This window comes from Eulemur rufifrons, chromosome 18, assembly GCF_041146395.1.
Source record: "Eulemur rufifrons isolate Redbay chromosome 18, OSU_ERuf_1, whole genome shotgun sequence".
Taxonomy (NCBI): domain Eukaryota; kingdom Metazoa; phylum Chordata; class Mammalia; order Primates; family Lemuridae; genus Eulemur; species Eulemur rufifrons.
The window spans coordinates 32,663,214-32,677,970 of NC_091000.1; the positions used below are offsets into that span (position 1 = coordinate 32,663,214).

Consider the following 14,757-nt stretch of genomic DNA (forward strand, 5'->3'; position numbering starts at 1 on the left):
AACATTTGTCACCTTGACAGCAAGGTGAAAGGTTTGCAGCGAGTGTGCTTATAACAGGACTCTCCCTCTCTCTCTCCTCCCGAGGGACCTGTGAGTTCTGAACAGACGTTATCTGAACAGATGATGATGATGATGATGATGATGAACCACAGAAAGGAACAGGGGAGGAAAAGAGGTTGAGACCCACATAACTCAGAGTCTCCAACCTAAACGTTGCTCCAGGGACTGTCACAAAGATTTAGCATTTGCGGCTCTTCTTCCTAAGCTTCCACTTGAGGCCAGAGTAATCAACCCTATAAATTATCACAAAACATTCAACATTGTCTCATGTTAACAGCATGGATTCCACTGCTAATAATTACTAGCATGTTCTACAGCTGAAGTCCTAGGCATATGCAGCTCCACTGTCTATATAAACCTCTAATTTTGAGGGTTTACAATTCTGATGTGAAAGTCTGCTGCAGGCTTAAATCAGGCAGTAAAATGAGCCTGATTTTTACTCTTCATGAATACATATAACCGAAATTAGCATTATCATGATGACACCCATACATCAAAAAGAATAACAGAATCTCTGTTTTAGCCTAAAAGCTAAATTGCTCATACCATTTTCAAAAGTGAAATAGGAAAATATATTTTGAAAGCTGAGGATTTTAAAAAATATTAAAGCTATGCATATGTGAGAATTTTTAATTTATCTGTAAGACAGGAAAAACCAAAGCAAAGTGCTTTTCCTACTCTCTCATCACTCAATTCAACAATTCCAACACCAGATGTGTAGGGATATTTCACACACACACTAACCAGTTCTTCAGCAGACACCAACTGGGTGTCCTCTAATTCAATTCAGTTCTAACACTACCTACCTGGAGATAGTATCAGATCCCAACGTTGAGGACCCTGTCCCCAAGACTGTCCCCCACTTCAGATGCCAACTGCAAGCCCCCGTTGTAGCCTGTGCTTCTGATTAACTGGCTATAAATCAGGGTTCCCACAAGCCTCTCCTCAGGTTCAATTAATCTGCTAGAGTAGTTCACAGAACACAGGAAAAACACTTATGCTTACTAGATTATTATAAATTATATTATGAAGAATACAGACGAATAGCCAGATAGAATAATAGATGCATAGGGCAAGGCATGTAGGAAGGGGCACAGAGCTTCCATGCCCTCTCAGGGCACACCACCCTCTAAGAACCTCGATGCATTCAGCTATCAGAAAGCTCTCCAAACCCTGTCTGGGTTTTTACGGAGGCTTCATGATGTAGGTATGATTGATTGCATCACTGGCCATTGGTAATCAACTCAACCTTTAGCCCAGGAGGCTGGGGGATGGGACTGAAAGTCCCTACCCTCTAATCATGCCTTGGTCTATCTAGTGATCAGCCCCCATCTTAAAACTACCTAGGGGCCACATTAGTATACAAAGGACACTTATTATTATAGAGATTCCAAGGATTTTAGGAGCTGTTTGCCAGGAAATATATATTTCACAATATCACAGTTAACATAATTTAATTTCAGGAATCAGTGGCATTTATCTACGTGTGCCTTTGATTAATGGAATTCTATCTATAATACTATTTTATACTTTTACTTGGAAAAATATCTTACGCTAAAAATCACTATAAAATTACAATTGAAGCTATTATCCATTGTATTTCAATGTTCATCACTGCCTAATCATCACTGTTTCTAAGTACTGTCAGAAGGGCCAAAATTATTTTCAGGAAGAAAATAAGTTTTTTAACACAATGAACTCCAACAAACATAATTAATAGAAAAATAAGGTTACAAAGTATACCAAAAAAATGTATGGGAATGAAGGGGAGTGCAAGTACGGAGCTAGAGGCTGGGACACAGAAAGGATGAGATCAGAAGTTAAGGAAAAAAGGGGAGTAGGGGAATTAATGATCAACCTAACAAAGACTATAAGGGTTTAATATTTATGTGTACTTTATTCATGGAGAAAAAACAGGTATCAACCATGTCCACCCCGGACACACATAACTAAAAGGTATCAAATGAAACGCTTAGTTATCTCACTCAAAATTATTTTGTCACCTAGATTCCCTGTTTTTGTTCAAGACACCAGAATAATTAATCCTAAAATCTTTGAGTCCCTAGTCTCTTTATGTTCCTTGCATTTCCTGGCCTTTCTACTGAAGGAACTCAGGGAAATTTATCCCAAAATATAACTCCTTGGTATAACCAGTATTTTGAATTAAAGTCCCTTGGAGAGCAACAGGCATTGGAAGGGGCTTTCCCTCTATCTTCATACAACCAAACTGACCCCATCAAAAAGAATAATTGTCTTCCCTTCCCCTCCCAGTTATCGAAATCTGTTGCAGAAAAGAAGATCAAGAATGCAACCAGACCTGGCCCAACCCATTTTAAAGATAATAACAGTCTCTGAGGTTAATTTAATTTCCAAAGAGAATCATTTACAAGTCAATCTGTTTCCCTTCATCTATTCATTCTCCCAAGTATCTATTCATCCTCCCTAGTAACCACTTGTTGCCCCTAAACAGAATCACCTATATTCCACCTCTCCTTCTCCCCTCTAAAATGAGGGTACATAAACTTCTGGACCCCATTGGGATATTGGGTAATCACTCTGTGATTCTCCCCAAGTACCAGGTAAATAAATTCATAATCTGTTTCTCTTAATTTCACATTAATCTGCTTTATTGTAAGTTGATCTTTCAACAAACCTTCCAGGGGTGAAGAGGAAGTTTTCCTTCTCCCCTGTCCTACCATATAATATTATAGATACTTTCATGAAAAACTTGGCCAGTATAAGTATTGAAGTACGCAAACACCATTATGGTGACATTTAAAAAGATAGAGAGAGCCCATACCTATTAGAGATTCATGTTGAAATGATATGATGATTGATGTTTGCTTCAAAGTAATACCCAAGAGGAAGAAAGTGGATGGGAGTGTAGAGGAAAAGAGACTGGGTGGAGTTCACATCTGTTGAAGTTGAGGGATGGGTACACAAGGCTCATTTATATTATTTGGTCTACTTTGCATATGTTTAAAGCTTCTAATTTAAAAAATGTTGCTGTTGTTTATTTAAGGAGCCAGAAATTTACAAAAATACTGTATCTGAAACCACCCTTTACAAATTAATAAAGGGGTGCAAGGCGAGAACTATGGTAAGGGTCGAAACTCTGCAAAGACACAGGCATATTTAAAAATAATAACCAGCCATTGTCCCCTAGTTTGCTTTCCTATTATTGCTACTCAGGAGTACACAGCTGATGGTCATAAACATTCTTAACTTTCCCCATAGATAACATCACCCTCATGAAACCCACGGCTAGTTTTTGAGATCTCTTCCAGGCGCTTCATTCCAGTGGACTGGCTAACCCGCCCAAACAGTGGCCCATACCAAGGAACTGGCTCAACTGGTATTGCGACCCCAACCCAGAAACTGACTTAACATGAGAAGATGATTTCTACACCCCTATGATTTTGCCCCAAACCCAGCAGACCCAATTGCCTAACCCTTTGCTCACTAAACTATCTTTAAAAACCCTTTCTCCCAAATTCTCAGTGAGACGGAATTGAGAAATTCCTCCCATCTCCTCACTTGGTGCTCTGTGATATCTTTCTCCACTGCAATCCTGACTGTCTCGGTGTATTGGCTCTTCTGTGTGCAGCAGGCAGTACACTCTGGTTGGGCTGTAACATATCCAGAAGCCAGATAAGAAGTCTCCACGTAGGTTTATTGAGGTTTTGGCCATAAAGGTGGAGAGGGGCAGGGTAGCACTATTTCTAAAATAAGCTGGATACTAATAACACCAGCTACCATGTATGAATGCTCACTAATAGCCAGACACTCTGCTAAGCATTTCAAAGACTTGATTTTATTGAATTTCTTTAATAGTACTAGCAGGTAGGTATCCCTAGTTCAACACTCAGTAGAGAGACTTCTCCTCTTGTGTCAGGGCCTTGCATACAGTAGGTACTAAGTTAATATTAACTGTCTAAATAATTGAATAAATGACTAAGAAAGTTTCTTCCTTTTGTGCGTCTGTTTGGGGTTCTTCCTTTGTAAGACAATTCAAAGGCTCTGGCTGGGGTGTTCTTCATTGTTTGTCTGGGCTCAAAATACTCTAACACATCAGTCTTTCACTTACCAACTTGCCAACACATTGCTGCCAGGCTTTTTCTCCTAATACCAGTTGGGCATGATATACTCCTTGGAAACTCCTCAGCAATGTCTTACATGGTATCGAGTCTAAGTTGAGCTTCCATTCAAGGTTCTCCCTAATACTATCTCACCTAATTTCCACTGGTCACCAACAAGAATGAGCTTATTCCAGTAAACGTCCCTCTTCCAATCTTGCCTGTTACTGACTATGCATTCATTTATTCATTACACATTGAGCGTCTACTATGTATCAGGCACTGTATTTGCCATTACATCTGTGTATAGGGAGATATAACACCAAGCATAACAGACGTGGTCCCTGCCCTTAAGGGATGATCCACCCTCAGGCTGACCTTCTCCACTTGGGCTATTCTTGGTTTTCAAGCACTTACACTTAACACCCACCAGGAATCCTTTCTGGATCACTTTACCCTGTTGTGTTTTCCCTTTCTTGATTGACAATACCACACATTTGAGTGTTTCATTATATTTTGTCCTGTGTCTTTTTTCTCCAAGTGTTTTACTTATGCATGTCTCCTTTCTTCAATTACACTCTCTTAAACAGAAATTGTATCTTATATTCTTCTTCATCACCCAACTAAATGTAACTCAACAGAATTCGACAATAGGTACACAGCATGTGGTTAATAAATAGCTTTGGGTATTGAAAACAGTTAAAAATACTAACAAAGTTAAGTCAAAATACTTACAGACCAGAATCTAATTTATCTTTGAAAAAAGAGATACAAAATTACTCTAGGCAAGGTATAGGTATGCAAATGGAAAAAGGAAAGGTACAAAAAGAAATGTCTCATGTATGGTATAACCGTCTCCAATAATGTATAATATTTTACAAGTTCTATGAAACATCAGTCTTTTTCTTTAATTCTTACATTTTGTAGAACATAATTTAGAGGCTACACCATACGCCAAATTTATTAGGGCTCTGCTGTGATGTCAATAATATTGATAGGAGCAAATTAAGTCTTTACTTATTTAGAAGAAAAACTATTTTCAACAGAAGCAAAGATTAATATTCTGTATGTGCATTACATTTACCTAAAAAGGACATAACTATAGTTTAACCATGTGTAAACTGTAACTAAAAATTCTAATAAATGAATTTGCAGGCTTTCCATGTGAAACCTACCTTTCTTGCAGAAATTTGGCTATGACAAATATTAGACCGGTTTCCTTGTATGTATTAATTGTTTCTTTTGATTATTTTGGATTATACTACACTTTGTCTACAAGGCACTAACATTACAACTCATCATAAGATAAGTCTGTTAGATAGATTTTTGCATAGAGAATCAGTAATACTAAGATCCTCTTAGTCTGGAATCAATGTCATTATTTTCCCAAATTCTACCCATTCTACAAAGCTTCTTCTCATGCCATCTCTTCTGGGAGGTATTCCAAATTGCCCATACTTTAGCTAATATTTTACATGTATTAAATACTTCTGTATATACTAATTACTACTTAGCCTGTACAGAGTATAACTTGAATAAATTTAACCCAGAGTATGAATAGTTAGACAAATAAAAACAAGGATAATAGTCTGCATGGTTAAAACTGTTGAATAACTTTTTGATAAATCACCATCACTTGTCAAATGTTCCCCAATTATATTATAGGATTTCCTTGAATCCAGACAGTCTTTGCCTAACTAATAGCATAAAATCTAAATCAAAATCATAATCCAAAACACAAAACAGAGGTGGTAAAAAGATCAATGAAGAAAAAGAAATCCAAGTAACAAAGGTTGGTAATTTCAACAGTGAAGAGCTCAGCTTTGGGACTAGTCAGTAGCCCTAAAGGAATAATTGGGAAAATAAGACAAAATGTAGTAAAGCTGTCATAAAGCTAAATTTATTTGAGTTATTCTGAAATACATCCTTTTGGATTAAATGTCCATTCTTCAATGAAATGATAATAATAACAGATAGTAGTTCTATTTAGCAAAATAGAGAATTGAAAACATTAGGCTCTTCCCAAAATTTCTTTTGAAATTTTATTGAATAGTGAAATCCAAATGTTAGAAAATCTTCTAAGTTCATCTCCATTTTACACTTTGAACAAAAAAATTTATCTTAAGTAATTGTATTAATGTCATGTGTGATATCCAAAGATAGAGAAATAATTTTTAACAGTCATGAAAACTGACCCAATTATTTTCAGAGTAAAGCATATATATTACTATGCAGATGTGAAAATAAAACTACGAGACTAGACTTACACAGGGGAAAAAAAAAAAGAGTAGAGGCAGCAACAAACAGAAATTGACTTCTTTAACCAATGATGTCATAACCATGTGAAGCGCTTTCAAACTACTATTTGTATTTATTGAACCCCTATATGATGGGCTTGCTTTTCAACGTATACAGTATTAAATCTGCATTTTCACTATAAAACTAAAGGAAATTACATGTTAAGAATTTTTATCTGACATTGTGATAGGAAAAACCTTTCCATAAAGGAAAAAATGGATAAATTTACCAGATGTAAGAACTTTAAAATTCTACAACCATAAGCAAATTAATGAACCCCAACCCATATATGGCACCATATACAGACATTAATTCAAAATGGATCATAAACCTAAATGTAAAAACAAAAACTAAAGCTTATAGAAGAAAACATAGGAGAAAAATCTTTATGACTTTGAGTTAAGCAAGGACTTCTTAGAAGGGATATAAAAAGCATGAGCCATACAAGGAAAAAATAGATAAATTGGATTTAATAATTTAAAACTTCTGCTTTTTGAAAGTCACTGTTAAGAAAATGAAAAGACAAGCTACAGATTGGGAAAAACTACATTCAAAATACATACCTGATAAATGACCAGTGTCCAAAAACACATTTAAAAACTCACACCCAATTATACGAAAACAAACAATGCAATAAAAAATGGGTAAGAGATTTGAACAGACATTCCACCAAAGAAGATATATAGATGGCAAATAAGCACATTAAAAAGTCAGACTCTAATAATCATTAGTTATTAGAGAAATACAAATTTAAAGCTATGACGACATACCACTACACACTTATCAGAATGACTAAAATAAAAAATATTGCTAATACCAAGGGCTGGCGAGGATGTGGAGCAACTGGTGTCCTTATACATTCCTGCTGGGAATGTGAAATGGTACAACCACTTTGGAAAACAGTTTGGTGATTTCTTATAATGTTAAACATATACTCACCATATAATTCAGCATAGGTATTTCCCTAAGAGAAATGGAAACATATGTCTACACAAGAACCTGTATACAAATATGCATAGCAACTTTAGTCATAATCACCAAATATAGTAAAGAACCCAAAGTTCATCAACTGTTAAATTGATAAACAGTGTGATAGTACTTAGCAATAAAAAGGAATGAGCTATTAATACACATGTATGTAACAACATAGATGAACCACAACAGTATATATGCTAAGTGAAAAAAAAAACCACCCAAAAGGTATATACTGTGTGATTCCACTTAATATGACTTTCTGGAAAAGTAAAAGTATAGGGACAGGGAAAAAATTCACTGGCTGCCAGGGGCTACAGATAGTGGAGGGGATTGACTACAAAACGGCAAGAAGGAACTTTCTGAGGTGATGGGAATACTCTTCGTCTTGATTGAGGTGTTCACTACATGACTACGCACATTTGTCAAAACTCATAGAACTGTACACCTGAAATGGGTAAATTTTTCTGTATAAAAATTCTACCTCAGTAAATCTGACTTAAATAAGTTTTAAACTTCTGTCAATCAAATATTACCCCCCTCACCTACAAAAGAAAAATTAGAAGGCTAAAGACAGAGAAAAATATTTGTAAAGTATACAATAGAGTATTCAAATCCTCAATATACAAAGAGCTTTTGAGGTCAAATAATAAGCATCTCAATAAGAAAAATGAGCAAAGGATATGAGCAAATAATTTATAATAGAAGAATTTTAAATAATAAACAGATAAAAGATCAACTCAAAAAAATTACAATTAAGATAAAATATAAGGTTGTTAAAACTTTTTTAGAAAAAAACCAATAACCAGAGTTAGTGAAGGTAAAAGAAAATAAATATTTCTGTACACTCTTGGTAAAATGATAAATTGGTTCAATATTTCTGGGAGTAATTTAGCAATATCAAAAATTTTTTAAAAGTATATAGCATTTTACCCATTTACTTTATCCTAAAGAGGATAATTAAAAGGGAGAAACACAAATATTTATGTACAAAAATGTTGTGGCAGCTTTTTTTATAATAGTGAAAAACATTCCATCCAAAAAAATTACATATTATATCATGATTATATAAAACAAAATCAAACTGTCAAGGTAGAAACAAGAACATAGGGAAATGCTCATATATAGTTAAAGGGAAAAAGAAGAAAATAAAATTGTCTATATCATGTATTACCACTTTTGTAACTATATCTATATAATATACAGGACACAGACCAAAATGCTAATAGTAGTTATAGCTAGGTGATTCTATCAAAAATTTTTTAAAAGTCTTATTAATATAATAAACCCACATTACAATTAGAATATTTTTTAAAATGTTAATTTTTAACACATTGTTCCCACAGAGTAGGTTATATATGGTAAGGCACCTTTCTAAGTCAGCTTTTGATATACTTAAAAACTGAATCTGGTGCCTGATAAACTGCTTTTTGGAAACATCTAAATTGGCAGGCACACAAACCTGCCAATCCGGTTTTCTTCAAAGTTGCAACAAAAATACCAGTTTTTTAAAATAACTGACATGAAAATCACCTACTTTACTTGAAGTTTTATAGTTAAAGTAAGTGGTCCTCAAACTCTGTGGTTCCAAATCACCTGGGGGCAATTCAGAATTAGGATGTCTATGGAAATCACACTATAAAAAATATCATTTAAATCTAGGAATTTTAAGATCCTTAAGGGCAAGAATCATGTTTTTTTATTATTTTTTCAGTTCTAGAAGGTATCCAAGAGCCTATCACATAGTAGGAAGTCCACAAATCTTTCATTAAAAAAAAATTATTATAAGATCAAACAGCAATATGCAGTAAGTCCAAGCTAAAGAAAATGATTTTATTTTTTATTTTAAACTACAATCTGCTGTTTTCAATAACACAGACTGTGGTTTTTCGAGAAATGCCAAATGTTTACTTGAAATCTTGAGTCCATGATGGAGTTTGGATGTCTGACACTGCTTTCATTACAAGAACCAACAATTAAAGGCAAGGTTCTCTTTAGCTTGTAGAACCTACAAGTTTATATGGTTTATGCATATATTCCTGCTTTGCTCCACATGCCTGGATTTATTTTGGAATGGCAGTGGGATCTGAGTCAATGAGGTATACTAATAATGGAAAAAGCTTTCAAGAAATTGTAAGAAAATATTTAACACTAATCACCACCACTACCACCACACACATCCAGTTAGGAGATGATATTCTCACTTTAACAATCTGTAATGCAGATGAAGACAGGAGCCTTAACTGTTTGGCTCATCATACTAATACACCAAACCTCAAAATATTAGCTCAATAAATAGATTAATCACACTAAGTTTTTAGTTCGGAGAAACAGAAACAGATAAATGGGAACTGTTTGCCAAATTATAATATTATCAATTAGTAATTAGTAGGCATCTCATACTAAAGGCTATAAATTAAGCAGTTCCGTAGCAGGCTAGATTCAAATTAAGAAAATTTAATTTTGGTTTTAACCAACTGCTAGGATCGTGCTTCTTAGGAGCTCCTTTAGAAACATCCTGGCCCAGAATAATTTATATTTATTTATTTTTATCCAAATGGGTATAGAAGCAAATACTTTTCCAGTTTGGGAATGATGACATTTTAAAAATTAATAAAAATAAAAATGAAAGTACATGGCATTTGTTAAAGGGTAATAAAATAACTCCAGTCAATTGGCTAGTTCTACACCAGTAGATTTCTTTAAATAGTAATGAAATCATTGCTTTAAAAAAATCCATCATTATTAAAATAAAAAAAAAGTTGCCTCAGCCTCTGCCAAAATTAGATTTGTAAGTTGCTGGTCATTCCTATAATTAAATCTGTGTCACAAATTTGCAAGAAAAATGGTCACTGTGACTAATGCATTTACTTGCTACACAAGTCCTGTCAGACAGCACAGAGCATTACACTACTAAAATGGAGTAGGTAAAGATTCTATACATTTTTATTAAGTAACAAAGACCATTTTTTATTTACAATGATCACACTTCAGATAAGAGCTTGTTTTAAAAACAAATCCGAATACAGCTATTTATAGCATTACAGCATATTTTTATCTCTATAAACATGTTTGGCTCTTTGGTATACACATGCATACTGCTTTTCTGGACAGGTGTTATGTAGAAAATACTCTATCTAGTGAAAGCAACACAAACATGTTCAGCTTGTCAGAGTCCCTGATTCTGCAGGTTTCCTCATTTGACCTCCCCAAACAGTTTTAATTGACCTCTTTGATAAAGTGATTGAGAAATGACTTCAGAGAACAGCATTTCCCAGAGTGTAATTCAAATCAAGATGGCTTGAAGGAGGCATGGACAGAGAATTAGTGATTAAACTTGGTCTCTTTTCAAAGCTTTTTCAGTCCTTTGGATTGCAGAAAGGGAAAGTTCTTGGTTTAGTACTGGTGTTAATTTCACCTTTTATCAAAAGAAAGGCAGTCATCAAACACAGAGCCTTATGTAGGAAGCAGAGGTTAGCTACAAATTACTAGTAGCTTTTTTCCATTTGATTTAATTTGTTACCTTCTATTCATGACAAAATAATTTTTTATTTACGTAAAGTTTTGGCTTGAAAAAATTTTTTGATTTAAAAAGTGAGCCTTATTTAACTTTAGTCTTATTTAATAAACAGTATGCTGATACGGTAAAAACCACAACGGTGCCTGAATGCCAGAAAGCACTGCATTGAAGGCACTTTTTGTCTTCCCTCTTTCTTAAATCTTGTATTGTTACTTATGTTTTCACATATTTATGTTTTGTGTATTTGCTTCAGTATCTAGAAAAGTGCCTTGAATCTAATGGACTCAGAATATATGTGTGTTAATTTTCTATCCTATTTTCATATTTTATGCAACACTGCTAATTGAACTAATGGTATTTTTTAAAGGGAAAGTAGTCTGTTCTCAGAAATCCAGCTTTTACAATGTTCATTTGCCCAAAGAGTTGATCAGATGAAATATATAGCATGATGATAGGTTCCATTTTGTAAAGGTGGAAACCAGTTTCCATTTATCTGAACACAGTTTATAAGACAAGTTTTAAAGCCCAGGATGGGCCATGTAGAAAGCTGGTTTTATCAAGTTCTTAGCAGTAAAAGGATGAACTTGAAATAGCATCCTATAAGATGGTACTGAATACTGCTTAAAAATTAAGTTGTTTGTTCTGACATTTAAGTTTAATAAAAAATCTGTATTATAAAGAAGTCATGAACTTTTGGGGGAAAGACCAAGATCCTGAGTGAATAATTTGGGTTTGTTGAGATTTTAAGAAAATTAAGTGCAAAAAAAAAAAAAAATCAGCATAATCTTCAATTTGGTACAAAATGAGATACTCCATCCTAGAGTACATCCTAGACTTAGGTAAAGCAAAACAAAATTAACAATGGAGTCTTGTCTAGTACCACTCTTAAGCTTCTTTGTTAACATTTGAGATTCTTGCCCTAATTTTTAAAAAGCAGTGTCCCACACCAATCAACGCGCAACAAAGTTAATGTGCTTCCTCTCTGATCATTCTAAATGTTTCGGAAATTCTTATGTCTGTGTTGCCATGCATTGTTCTAATGCTGTGTAACATAGTTATTAGAAACTCAGTTTGGCATGATCATCTTTTTCATTCACTAGGATTTCCCGTCAAGCTCAGCAGTTACCAAAAATAATAAAGTAGCCTTGTAGTTTTGCAGAAGAAAGAAGAATTAAAGAAGGTGATAAATATATACCACAAGCTATTAAATAAAACATGGCATTTGTGTTTGGGATTTCTTTTCTTTTAGCAACTACAATAACATTAGTTAACTATTCAAATCTTTCTACAAAGTAAGGCAGTAAGGGGCAGGGACAGCCAAAGCAAGGAGGGAAGACAGAGCAATTGGGTAAGAGAAGAAAAATATGTGCTGGCTAGTTCTTGAGCCCAGGGCAAGAAGTTCCTTTTAACCTATGATCTGGCATGAAAAGAAAACTGTTCATCTTAGAATATCTTCTGCTAGTTCCAGTAATGAGTATTTTAAAGAAGAACTATGTGACAGAAACCCACTTCTTGACACTTTAAATGAAGAGATTTAGAAAGCAAACAGTGACTCATAGATTTTTTTTAGACTAGATTTTTAGATTCACAAAGATAATTTAAATTTGTAACTCCTTGATATGGTTTCTGAAATTCTGACGTTTATGTTGCTATGAATTGCTCTAACATTGGGATAACATAGTTACTAAAAACTCAATTTGGCATGATCACCTTTGTCATTCACTAGGGTTTCCTTTCAAGATCAGGAGTTACCAAAACTAATAAAAGTTCTATCTTTTCCTTTTAAACTTTGACCTGTAATTCTTGGAGATATGGAAACATTGAATTCAGCCTCTAAACCAAAAATGCTAAAGTTCTAACAAATCATGTGATCTAAATTTAGTTTCAGAATTTTTTTTCAACACAATTGAATCTTTTGAAATTAAAGAGAGAATTTTGCAAATGGAATTTTTTCTAAAAGTTGCCAATATCTATTTAAAAAAAAAAAAGCCAAAATAAACCTTCTTCTGATGAAGAAGCAACATGTGAGATGCTTGAACTTGAAATACATGGTTTTACATAGAAAAAAATATATATGTGTATAAATTTTGATAGCATTTTAGTTATTCAGGGTGCTTGACTATCAAATTTTATTAAAACCTCATTAAGAGGGAAATCTCAAATCACTTATTATGCTCCACAATTATTGTAAATGGAACAATTTAAATGAGAGGAGGAGATAATGACATTAACTTCTTAACTTAAAGCAATCCTCTGTGGCATGATTTTAAAATATTCTCTTGGTCTGAAATTTATGTAAATTGAATTCATCTATCATTAGTTATTACCAGTCTAGCTACATTAAAACACAACAACAGTTTTCTGTAACAATTAGTTCTTAAAAACACTGTGTTTAAATTAGACCAGGGACATTATTAAACTAGCTATAAATATGTACAGTATTTTATTTGGTATACCCAGATGTCTGAAAATCAACAAGAATGCCCTGAGAGTTCATTCTTCAAAAATTCTTCTAATAAAGGCTTTCCATTCAAAGTTTTAAGAAATATATACCCTTTTCAGAGTCCATTACCTACATACAAAAGGAATGACCACTCATAATCAGAGAATAATCATTGAATCGGTATATTTTGGAGCTCATATGGCTTAGTCAGAGATAATAAATTTCTTCATTTTATGTATGTCCATAGTCATGTACAAAAAAATTCATGGCAGAGCCTGGACAAAAACTTAGACGTAAATTTTTGCTCAGAGGGATTTCTATCATATCATACAAGCATTTTATATAGATTATTCCAATTAGTCCTTGCCACAACTCTACAGTTTAGGTACTATCATTGCCCCATTTTATATGTAGGGAAGGTTATATATGGTTGAGTTAGTATTCTGTCAGTAAGGATTCAAACCCAGAGAGTCTGACTCCAGAAACCATACTGCTGACCATAATCCTAGATTTTAAGGATAGGTGGATAGTTTCCATTTATAAAGAAAATTTCCAGATAACTGTAATAAATGCCACCCTTTAAGAATAATAAAATAAAATATAAAGGTTCTAATTTAGAATTTCCCTCCTCTAAAATAAGTTCTCTTCCCAATCCCAACTCAAGCAACAACTTCTTCCTGAAACTTTCTCCTATCATTCAACTGAGATTAATTTCTTTCCTCAAAACTTTAACAACTGCTGTATATTACTTATATGCAGAAAGTGTTAGCTGTCTCTTAATATCTATCCTCCTCTTCTTCCTTAGTAACAGAAATCTAATTTTTAGCTCTTGACAAATTGCCATATTTCCCCAATCTCTCCAGTAGCTAGGTATGATCCTGTGACTCAGTTCTGCAATAAGTATGGTGTTGGAATTCCAGGAATGCTGTTTAAAGAAAGCAGACTTTAGCTTTTGTCCTTTCTCACTATTTTACCTTGCTATCCAAAATCTTGTTTGGGCTGGAGCTATGTTTGTGGAGCAGCTATTTTGGACGATGAGGCAACCTTGAGGAAGGAAACCGCATGCTGTGGATGGTGGAAGAGAAAGACAGATGACGTCTTGACCCATCATGAGACTATGACGCCACTACACCATGCTTAGACAGCCTCTTTTCAGGTTTTATGTAATAAAGAAGTAAACCTTTATCTAAGTCACCATTATTATTTTTTTCTGTTAAATAAGTTGAACCTAATTCTAACTGATGCAGTTCAGATCCATGTGTAATAAGCTAAATTTTGTTGTAACTATGGTGAAGAGACGGGGGAAAAAAGAGAAAAAAAATTGTTTCTCTTATAACACTAATATAAAACGTGCCCAATCATAATTTTCATTCTCAAACTCTCTGTGA

The 14,757-nt window shown here is 34.0% G+C and overlaps 1 protein-coding gene across 2 annotated transcripts in view; it reads right to left on the bottom strand.

Moving 5' to 3' along the window:
- Positions 1-14,757, bottom strand: part of SLC10A7 (solute carrier family 10 member 7) — a 208,712-nt gene that overhangs the window by 130,110 nt on the left and 63,845 nt on the right. The gene's annotated exons all lie outside the window — the stretch shown is intronic.